We start from the raw sequence: 11,830 nt of genomic DNA, 5'->3' as shown, positions 1-11,830 counted from the left end.
GGTTTTTTTTTTTATAACCTGAAGGGGACAAGCCACCTTTTTCTAGTCAAGAACCATGACCTCAGAAAAAACTATATGAACCACCTTTCATCAAACTCGAAACCACGCCCACATTCCAAAGTGACAGCCGGAAGTCCCGCCTTAATTAAACCGGAAGTCCCGCCTTAATTAATATAAAATTGATATAAAATTAATATAAAATTGAATTAAAAAAATAATAAAAAAATGAATAATTAAAAAAATTATAAAAAAATGTATAAAAATGCATATAAAAAATTAACTATGTTATTTTAATACCGGTTATGATGATTAAATGATTATTTTTAATTATTTGTATTGATTTCTTATATAATCACTGTTAGCACACCGTTTCAATCTCTGCCTGCCTGCAGCTTGAGCAGCTGTGTGATGAGTGCAGTCACTCACACAGCACCCCCCACCCCCCCCACCCCGCTGCAGCCGCTGTAGCCCCCTCAGTCTGCCTTACTATGAGATCCGTTGCCTCATAGGATTCTGCAAGAGATATATATATATATCTATATATATATAGAGATATATCGATGTATCGATATACACAATAAATAATGATGTACATTTATATGTATCAGTCTATTAAAAGAAAAAAAAAAATAAATAAATAAATAAAAATAAAAAAAAACAAATGTCTAATTTTGTCCATTCATACGGTTTAAGCATCCCACATGCGCAGTAGAGACTTTAATAACGTCACAAGCCGTCTTGCTCCTTGTTTACTTCCGTGAAAATGGAGGGAAGGTTTAGATCGCATCTAGCTGTCTTTCCCAAACTTAAATACACAATCTTTTTTAAGATGGTTAGAAAAAAAATAAAATAAAATGCTTCCCCACCATGGTTGTTGTGTTTCTAGCCGATTCGCTCAGACGCAGGTTGCAGTGGAAAAGATCTGGATCACTTTAGGCTGCTGTGTGAATCCAAAGGTTTAGATTGCATCTAGCTGTCTTTCCCAAACTTAAATACACAATCTTTTTTAAGATGGTTAGAAAAAAAAATAAATAAATAAATAAAATGCTCTCCCACCTTATCATCCACCATGGTTGTTGTGTTTCTAGCCGCTTCTGTGCTCGCTCAGACACAGGTTGCAGTGGAAAAGATCTGGATCACTTGGACCTTGGGAGGGGGTGATTAATACACCACTTAGAAAAAAGAGGAGAGACTCTTTGTGAATCACTGTCCTTCCTAAGGGTCACATGATGTGATAGGTCTCACTATGAGGAGCTCACACCACGCCACACGGTTTAAGGGTCACCTGATGTGAACGGTTAATTAATCCGTCAGGTGTTTGGACCTTGGGAGGGGGTGAAAAATTCACACTCACACAGTAGCCATCCCCCAACCCCTATATAAATTCAAAAGTCGCGGTATCTGTCTTTGGTAACTCCTGATTCGATCAGCTGATAAGGTGGAGCCACAGCGTCACGATCTGAGCCACAAAGCGTCTGAAACACAATATGTTTAAAGTTAGTTTTTTGTTCACTCATATCACTGCCTGGGTTTTTTTTAAATAGACAGAATCATTTTTCTTCTTCTCACTATTCGATCATTGATGGAAATATCTATCGTACAAACCTGATAGATGACAGTCTATGGATTGCAAATGTTTTGTAGCGTTCTGCTGCCTGAGGAAAGATTTTCTGCTTTTCTCTGCTGTTCACAGAGAGCAACTTTGACAGAGCGGTTTTTCAGCTCTACTAAAATTGTATCAATAACTGGATAGTGATATTCATTTCTAAAGGCTTATCTATCCATATGTTTGATTATATTCTTAATTTGAAACCAACCGATTGGGAAAACTATAGCTTGTTAAAACAAACTGTCCTCTTTTTTAATAATTTTTTGTATTAATCTCTTAATTTTTTCAAACATTTATTTCTCTACTGAATCATTAATCTTTTTTATCTATCCCTAGATTTTTGATTTTTTTTTGTAATTCTAATAATAGATTTGATATAGTGGCAAACTGATAAATTGTTTAACCCTTTCCTGAACAGAAATCAGAGAAACGCTGTAGGTAATAGCACCTGAACCTTGTTCACGTAGATTTAACAGATATATCAGCTATATGGTAATTTCACTTTTATTACTGAAAGGTTTTCAAATAGCATAGATTAAGAAAAAGTAATTGCATACAGTATTCAGCCTATAATTTTTAGTCTGCCAAGACCAAGCAGTTTTTAACACATCTCAACCTCCAAATGTAGCTACTGTCTTCTTAGTAATTATGTGAAAAGAGCCTAAAAAGAAAATCAGAAAGTTTCTATTCCTGTTTATCTTTTTTTTATTTTTATTTTTTTTAAGAAGCACCCTTGTCAGATGGCCAATTCTGTAAAACAGGAGGACATTTTAAGTGCAAATTTGATGGAGCCATCTAGCAATTAGAACTTTTGCTCTATCTAGCGTCATTGTTCTGAAGCAGGGGTTTGAGCTTCATGATACGTTTGTAAGTAAGCCCTTTAAGTTTTTGCAAATACTCCTTGTGCAATTAGTTGTTGGCCTCAGCCTTCTGGGACTTGTAGCAGTCATCTTTTTAGCAGACCGTCTGAGGAGCAGAACTTAAACTATTGAATATTTTCAACCCAGTTATCTGTTTTCTATACCCTACCAGCTTCTCCGTCAGTTTTGTTGTAGAGTGAGTTCCTGTCTTTATGTGTCATTACAAGAAATACAGGCAGCAGAAAGTGCTAGTTGCTACTTCATTGCATTTTTTTAAAAACAAATCTGCAGTTTACAACCCTCAGTTTGCAGTAAGGTAATCTGTCTAAAACCTTTGCTTTATTTTGGAAAAAATATATTTATATTTCAGTCTTTACTAAAATCCCATTTAAGTAGAAATTTTAGGTTATTCACAGTATAAAAGTTAATAATATTGTCTCCTTATCCTCAAATATCCTTGTCCTATGTCTCCACCATACTCCTGTAACCAAACACAAGAACAATCAAATAAACGTTCTGGTATTAGTATCACACTTGGAGGAAAGTTTGTGCCTTGAAAGATAGTGAATTATAAACAAGCAAAAACTCACATTACAGACCGTTTCTCCTAGAACTTGTTTACAAATGCTCATGTAGGCAAAACCACATTATATGCTCATAACTGTAGCTGTATGACATGACGAATCAAGCATTTTGCAAGATCTTTCTAATTACGAAATGACGGACTGTATTTAGCATTTTAGATAATCACTATCTCTGTTTTCATCATTTGACTATGAAAAAATGTTCCTTTTTTTAATATCTTTTCCGGAGAACCTATTTTTCTACCACTTTTTATAAACATCTACTTTTTTTCCCCCTAACTTTTCTCAATACAAACAAGCACAAAATAAAATTTTTAGATAAAGGCATTACTCTGTTGACTCATTCTATGGGAGACCTACTAGTATAACATGGAAATAAGAGTTACACAAGGGGAGGTAATAGGTTTTTCTTTTTTTTTTTTACTGATGCAAATCTAAAGGAGAAGCAATCGATTACAGAATTATTCAATGGTGTCTAAATCAAACATCTGTTGACTGAACATGTAACAAAAACAAAGCATTACCCACTATTATTTAAGCTGTAAAAACTTACAAAAACATTTTAAGGAGCAGATTAGGGTGACATTCGCTGTATGGTTAAAATGTAAACTGCTCAGCTTATACGGCTGTTATTTTTTTCCTCATCAAAATTAGTTGTTTTAGATCTGCTACTTTATGTTTTTGCTTGTCTATCTTTTTTTTCTTTTTGTCATGAATGCAACAAGATTCAAACCAACCTCTAAGTAGTCTTAAACATCTACGTGATCATACCATCATTTCTTTGTGTAACTAACTAGTATAGTCATGTGAATATAATGTTTTTAATTGAATTAGTTGGGCTATTTATTATTTACAATGAAACCATCATGTCTGTACTCTTTAATGCAAGTCTGTTTTCAACCCTGTAGGCATTTAACCCTTAAACATGATATAACCACTCTGCCTAACTCTTTAGTCAGAACTATATCGGTCTGCAGAAGATAAAACCATGTCGAAAAACCTACAGGATCAGAATTTCAGCTGTGTCGGATCAGTAAACATTCTAGATGATAAATTTTACAGTATTTTACAAAGAATGATATTACGCCCTTTAGGTAAAATTACATCTCACAATCAATAGTCAGTAGTATTACGAGAAATCCTTTTTTCTCCTTTAAGAGTCCTTTCATAAACAAGTATATTTCTGAGAAGAACTTTTACCCTACATTGTGTGCTGTTTCTCATAAAACCCAACCCCCCACCTCTACCGTATCTCCTCACTGGTTGTTCACTTTGCTTCATCTTCAGGCTCCACACTGATCTGCATACCCCCTGACTAAACATGGAGAAACTATCCAGGCCGTATTCAAGGAATGTACATTGCCTTGAATTAAGGTTTAAACTATATTTTTCTTTAGATCGGCCCTTGGCTGAGTTAATTCAACTGTAGGATAAATACCATCGGCCCTTGGCTGAGTTAATTCAACTGTAGGATAAATACCATTACTTTAAGTTTGATTGCATTTTTGTTTTTGCTGTTTTGTTGATGTACTAAACTTTACTTTTTCTTTTTACTGAAAGGTACTATAGAAATAATTTGGGCTCACCTTAAACCTACCGGTCCTGAATCTGGGCTATTCAGTCACGGGCAGGAAAATCAGCTGTTTCACAAAGCCCTTTAGGTTGAACCAGCAACACAGAGCTATAAGATGAGCAGTTAGTTTCCTGGTAATGTGGCTGTTTTTTCATGCTTAGAAGAGAACGAGCCTACGGTCATCTTGAGTTACTCAATCGTAAAACCATATGCAAGTGTTTAGTCAAATAACTCTCCACTGCTTTAGTCTAAAAAAAAAAAACTCATCCTTTTCATTTCTCCTATTACCCAAAAATGTTTGTCTAAAACCTAAGAAAATGTTTTGTGCTAACATTAGGCAAACCATAGTTACTACAACTAGAACTATTAATGAATCGGGGCCAGTTTCAAATTCTAATTTTAGTCAAACTTTGTTGTCTTGTAAGACAAAAGATAGGAATAATTTAGAATTTGTTAAAGTGTATAACCAATGAAACACTTTGTTTGTTCTTTTGTTTAAATCTAACCGTTATTCCTTATCTCCCAAAAACATATTCTTACTATTTCTACCGTAAAATCTTTACTGATGACTCAGAATTTAGGCACTGATTATTGATTTATTCTCAGTCATCGATCAACAACTAATTATTTTGTTTTGGTGGTCTATAAAATGTTTCACTAGTTGGTAGGATCTTTGCTTCAGAGCTTCGTTAAATTCTAATTAATAAAAACTAGGAAGGACCAGTGCTATGATACAAACATGGGGGGAAAGTCCTGTTATCTCCTGACTTGTCTCCTGACTTGTCTCTCTCTCTCAATAAGATTCAGCTCTATCCTCCCTGCCAAGCGGTCATAGGATAAATGTTTGTTTTATTAAGTTGTTGAAATAAAAAAGTTTACGCAAGCTAATAGGAACATGTTTTCAGTCCATACAATCTGAATGAGAGAGCAACAATTTGTTTTAGAAGCATTTTTTAACATATTAAGAAAATGAACAAATTAATAAACAAGATGTTTGTCTTGCATTCTGATCTTTTTCTTTCTAAACAGGATCAACTCAGAAATCCATTCTTAGATGGATCTTCCCCTATCACACCACCTTTGTAAGAAGCACTTTTAGCAATGAGAAGTTTGGAATTAACCTTTGACTTTCATTTTTGGACACAGAAAGATTTTCACACCAATCTTACAGAAAGTAGGGCTGGATTCTAAATCAATCCTTGGATTTCATACACGTATTCAAAAAAAAATAAGTATTCTGCTTTCCTAACAGTGTAGGGTTTCTTGTAAACTTTACCACAATAATCATTTTTAAAATCATTACCAATCATGAAACAATAAAAGTTGCTTTCATTGCTTTACCAAAATTGTGTAAATCATGATCATATGTGTAATGACACTCTTTGTTGTTGTATCTAATTTCCCGGAGGATACTTTGGGAATGAGAAGTTTGGTATTATGCTCAGATTTCAGTGTTGCTCTTCTCACTGATTCTGCAGTTTAAAGATTCATACATCTTGCAAAGTTATAATCTTTTATATTCTCCGTATTGGTTCAGATTGAAGTACAAACAAAACAACTGAACCATTCATTTACCTACAAAGCTGAATTAAGATCAGTTCCTTATGGAAATGTGAATCATTATGAAAAAAAAAGAAAGGACCTATTTAGAAAAAGGGGATGAAGATATTTATATGTTTAAGCTAAAAGAAGTAAAGAGCTAAGTTAAAGCTGCAGCAAAAGTTTTTGTTCATATTGAAGAAGTATATGCTAAAGCTCGCACAGGGAATGAAATCTGCAGATGGGGAGGCTGAGAATGACCTTGCTCCCACACACAGGCAGAAAAAGCTGATTAACAATGTAGAAGCAGAAAGGCAGGAAGCAACTCCATACATGGAGATAGGAATGTCGGGAGTATGATCATTCTGTGTGAAACTTTAACATGTTTAACATGTCAGAGTTGTTGTTCGCAGATGCGTGCTGCTGATGCTCCTCTCCCTTTGAAAAGGTGAATCGAAGCTTGGTTGTCCAGAAATATTTTTTATAACACTCCATCTCAGTTAAGTTACCTACACTAGAATTAACTGACCCGGGGAAAAACCACTGACGCTGTTATTCAACAGGGAGCAGCAGAAGTAAGCATTCATCCAATATTTTGAGTGTTTTTCAGCATTTCATTTTTCCAACCAGTGAATACTACAGGTTTACTAACTTGAACAAGTAGATAGAATTACAATTTTAAAAATGTGGTGAGATTTAAAATTATGAGGATCAATTGCAGATTTAAATATATTACATTTATATATTACATTTTTATTTCATTTCTGTCATAAACTTAATTATATAATGTTTTTCACATTCTAACAAAATATAATAAAAAGTATTCAAATATATATTTCAGTTTTTTTAAAACGAAGACCTTGAAATGGATGATTCCGCTTCCCCAAACATTTGTTCAGATTTCAAAGAGTGCAAAAACACAGACCACTCCCATCAGCATGGATGTATATAACAATCCTGTCCAAGCAAACTATTTCTCCTTACATTCTAGAAAGATTCATAAACTCGGTGTAATCCTGTGGGGGGAAATAAGGTAAAAGAATTATCATTAGAGAGATAGAAATAAAATTTCTCAAAAGCCTTTACTATCAGGATTTATTGTATTCCTAATCTTTATAGCAAATTTTAAAATGTTTTAATGATGATACCATAATAAAACCAGTAAAAAAACAAGCTTCTACCTGATATGGATCTAGCCAAGTATTGTCTCTGAATAGGGAGAGCTTTTCCAATTAGTTATTCATTTATTACGAAAATCTAACAGATTAGACTATGACTGTGATAGGTTGAATAATAATAGTTGTATACTAACTAACAGTTTTGTATTTTGTCGATTGTAGTAATGGATGGTTTCAATTTAAAAACGGTTCTGATTAACACTGAAATCTGAGCATAATACCAAACTTCTCATTCCCAAAGTATCCTCCGGGAAATTAGATACAACAACAAAGAGTGTCATTACACATATGATCATTATTTAAACAATTTTGGTAAAGCAATGAAAGCAACTTTTATTGTTTCATGATTGGTAATGATTTTAAAAATGATTATTGTGGTAAAGTTTACAAGAAACCCTACACTGTTAGGAAAGCAGAATACTTATTTTTTTTTGAATACGTGTATGAAATCCAAGGATTGATTTAGAATCCAGCCCTACTTTCTGTAAGATTGGTGTGAAAATCTTTCTGTGTCCAAAAATGAAAGTCAAAGGTTAATTCCAAACTTCTCATTGCTAAAAGTGCTTCTTACAAAGGTGGTGTGATAGGGGAAGATCCATCTAAGAATGGATTTCTGAGTTGATCCTGTTTAGAAAGAAAAAGATCAGAATGCAAGACAAACATCTTGTTTATTAATTTGTTCATTTTCTTAATATGTTAAAAAATGCTTCTAAAACAAATTGTTGCTCTCTCATTCAGATTGTATGGACTGAAAACATGTTCCTATTAGCTTGCGTAAACTTTTTTATTTCAACAACTTAATAAAACAAACATTTATCCTATGACCGCTTGGCAGGGAGGATAGAGCTGAATCTTACTGAGAGAGAGAGACAAGTCAGGAGACAAGTCAGGAGATAACAGGACTTTCCCCCCATGTTTGTATCATAGCACTGGTCCTTCCTAGTTTTTATTAATTAGAATTTAACGAAGCTCTGAAGCAAAGATCCTACCAACTAGTGAAACATTTTATAGACCACCAAAACAAAATAATTAGTTGTTGATCGATGACTGAGAATAAATCAATAATCAGTGCCTAAATTCTGAGTCATCAGTAAAGATTTTACGGTAGAAATAGTAAGAATATGTTTTTGGGAGATAAGGAATAACGGTTAGATTTAAACAAAAGAACAAACAAAGTGTTTCATTGGTTATACACTTTAACAAATTCTAAATTATTCCTATCTTTTGTCTTACAAGACAACAAAGTTTGACTAAAATTAGAATTTGAAACTGGCCCCGATTCATTAATAGTTCTAGTTGTAATAACTATGGATTGCCTAATGTTAGCACAAAACATTTTCTTAGGTTTTAGACAAACATTTTTGGGTAATAGGAGAAATGAAAAGGATGAGTTTTTTTTTTTTAGACTAAAGCAGTGGAGAGTTATTTGACTAAACACTTGCATATGGTTTTACGATTGAGTAACTCAAGATGACCGTAGGCTCGTTCTCTTCTAAGCATGAAAAAACAGCCACATTACCAGGAAACTAACTGCTCATCTTATAGCTCTGTGTTGCTGGTTCAACCTAAAGGGCTTTGTGAAACAGCTGATTTTCCTGCCCGTGACTGAATAGCCCAGATTCAGGACCGGTAGGTTTAAGGTGAGCCCAAATTATTTCTATAGTACCTTTCAGTAAAAAGAAAAAGTAAAGTTTAGTACATCAACAAAACAGCAAAAACAAAAATGCAGTCAAACTTAAAGTAATGGTATTTATCCTACAGTTGAATTAACTCAGCCAAGGGCCGATGGTATTTATCCTACAGTTGAATTAACTCAGCCAAGGGCCGATCTAAAGAAAAATATAGTTTAAACCTTAATTCAAGGCAATGTACATTCCTTGAATACGGCCTGGATAGTTTCTCCATGTTTAGTCAGGGGGTATGCAGATCAGTGTGGAGCCTGAAGATGAAGCAAAGTGAACAACCAGTGAGGAGATACGGTAGAGGTGGGGGGTTGGGTTTTATGAGAAACAGCACACAATGTAGGGTAAAAGTTCTTCTCAGAAATATACTTGTTTATGAAAGGACTCTTAAAGGAGAAAAAAGGATTTCTCGTAATACTACTGACTATTGATTGTGAGATGTAATTTTACCTAAAGGGCGTAATATCATTCTTTGTAAAATACTGTAAAATTTATCATCTAGAATGTTTACTGATCCGACACAGCTGAAATTCTGATCCTGTAGGTTTTTTGACATGGTTTTATCTTCTGCAGACCGATATAGTTCTGACTAAAGAGTTAGGCAGAGTGGTTATATCATGTTTAAGGGTTAAATGCCTACAGGGTTGAAAACAGACTTGCATTAAAGAGTACAGACATGATGGTTTCATTGTAAATAATAAATAGCCCAACTAATTCAATTAAAAACATTATATTCACATGACTATACTAGTTAGTTACACAAAGAAATGATGGTATGATCACGTAGATGTTTAAGACTACTTAGAGGTTGGTTTGAATCTTGTTGCATTCATGACAAAAAGAAAAAAAAGATAGACAAGCAAAAACATAAAGTAGCAGATCTAAAACAACTAATTTTGATGAGGAAAAAAATAACAGCCGTATAAGCTGAGCAGTTTACATTTTAACCATACAGCGAATGTCACCCTAATCTGCTCCTTAAAATGTTTTTGTAAGTTTTTACAGCTTAAATAATAGTGGGTAATGCTTTGTTTTTGTTACATGTTCAGTCAACAGATGTTTGATTTAGACACCATTGAATAATTCTGTAATCGATTGCTTCTCCTTTAGATTTGCATCAGTAAAAAAAAAAAAAGAAAAACCTATTACCTCCCCTTGTGTAACTCTTATTTCCATGTTATACTAGTAGGTCTCCCATAGAATGAGTCAACAGAGTAATGCCTTTATCTAAAAATTTTATTTTGTGCTTGTTTGTATTGAGAAAAGTTAGGGGGAAAAAAAGTAGATGTTTATAAAAAGTGGTAGAAAAATAGGTTCTCCGGAAAAGATATTAAAAAAAGGAACATTTTTTCATAGTCAAATGATGAAAACAGAGATAGTGATTATCTAAAATGCTAAATACAGTCCGTCATTTCGTAATTAGAAAGATCTTGCAAAATGCTTGATTCGTCATGTCATACAGCTACAGTTATGAGCATATAATGTGGTTTTGCCTACATGAGCATTTGTAAACAAGTTCTAGGAGAAACGGTCTGTAATGTGAGTTTTTGCTTGTTTATAATTCACTATCTTTCAAGGCACAAACTTTCTTCCAAGTGTGATACTAATACCAGAACGTTTATTTGATTGTTCTTGTGTTTGGTTACAGGAGTATGGTGGAGACATAGGACAAGGATATTTGAGGATAAGGAGACAATATTATTAACTTTTATACTGTGAATAACCTAAAATTTCTACTTAAATGGGATTTTAGTAAAGACTGAAATATAAATCTATTTTTTCCAAAATAAAGCAAAGGTTTTAGACAGATTACCTTACTGCAAAATGAGGGTTGTAAACTGCAGATTTGTTTTTAAAAAAATGCAATGAAGTAGCAACTAGCACTTTCTGCTGCCTGTATTTCTTGTAATGACACATAAAGACAGGAACTCACTCTACAACAAAACTGACGGAGAAGCTGGTAGGGTATAGAAAACAGATAACTGGGTTGAAAATATTCAATAGTTTAAGTTCTGCTCCTCAGACGGTCTGCTAAAAAGATGACTGCTACAAGTCCCAGAAGGCTGAGGCCAACAACTAATTGCACAAGGAGTATTTGCAAAAACTTAAAGGGTTTACTTACAAACGTATCATGAAGCTCAAACCCCTGCTTCAGAACAATGACGCTAGATAGAGCAAAAGTTCTAATTGCTAGATGGCTCCATCAAATTTGCACTTAAAATGTCCTCCTGTTTTACAGAATTGGCCATCTGACAAGGGTGCTTCTTAAAAAAAAATAAAAATAAAAAAAAGATAAACAGGAATAGAAACTTTCTGATTTTCTTTTTAGGCTCTTTTCACATAATTACTAAGAAGACAGTAGCTACATTTGGAGGTTGAGATGTGTTAAAAACTGCTTGGTCTTGGCAGACTAAAAATTATAGGCTGAATACTGTATGCAATTACTTTTTCTTAATCTATGCTATTTGAAAACCTTTCAGTAATAAAAGTGAAATTACCATATAGCTGATATATCTGTTAAATCTACGTGAACAAGGTTCAGGTGCTATTACCTACAGCGTTTCTCTGATTTCTGTTCAGGAAAGGGTTAAACAATTTATCAGTTTGCCACTATATCAAATCTATTATTAGAATTACAAAAAAAAATCAAAAATCTAGGGATAGATAAAAAAGATTAATGATTCAGTAGAGAAATAAATGTTTGAAAAAATTAAGAGATTAATACAAAAAATTATTAAAAAAGAGGACAGTTTGTTTTAACAAGCTATAGTTTTCCCAATCGGTTGGTTTCAAATTAAGAATATA

The sequence above is a fragment of the Cyprinodon tularosa genome, unplaced genomic scaffold, assembly GCF_016077235.1.
Source record: "Cyprinodon tularosa strain WSP-4 unplaced genomic scaffold, ASM1607723v1 ctg1142, whole genome shotgun sequence".
NCBI classification, from domain to species: domain Eukaryota; kingdom Metazoa; phylum Chordata; class Actinopteri; order Cyprinodontiformes; family Cyprinodontidae; genus Cyprinodon; species Cyprinodon tularosa.
The sequence above is the reverse complement of the archived record's forward strand: the minus strand, read 5'-3'. Positions refer to the sequence as shown.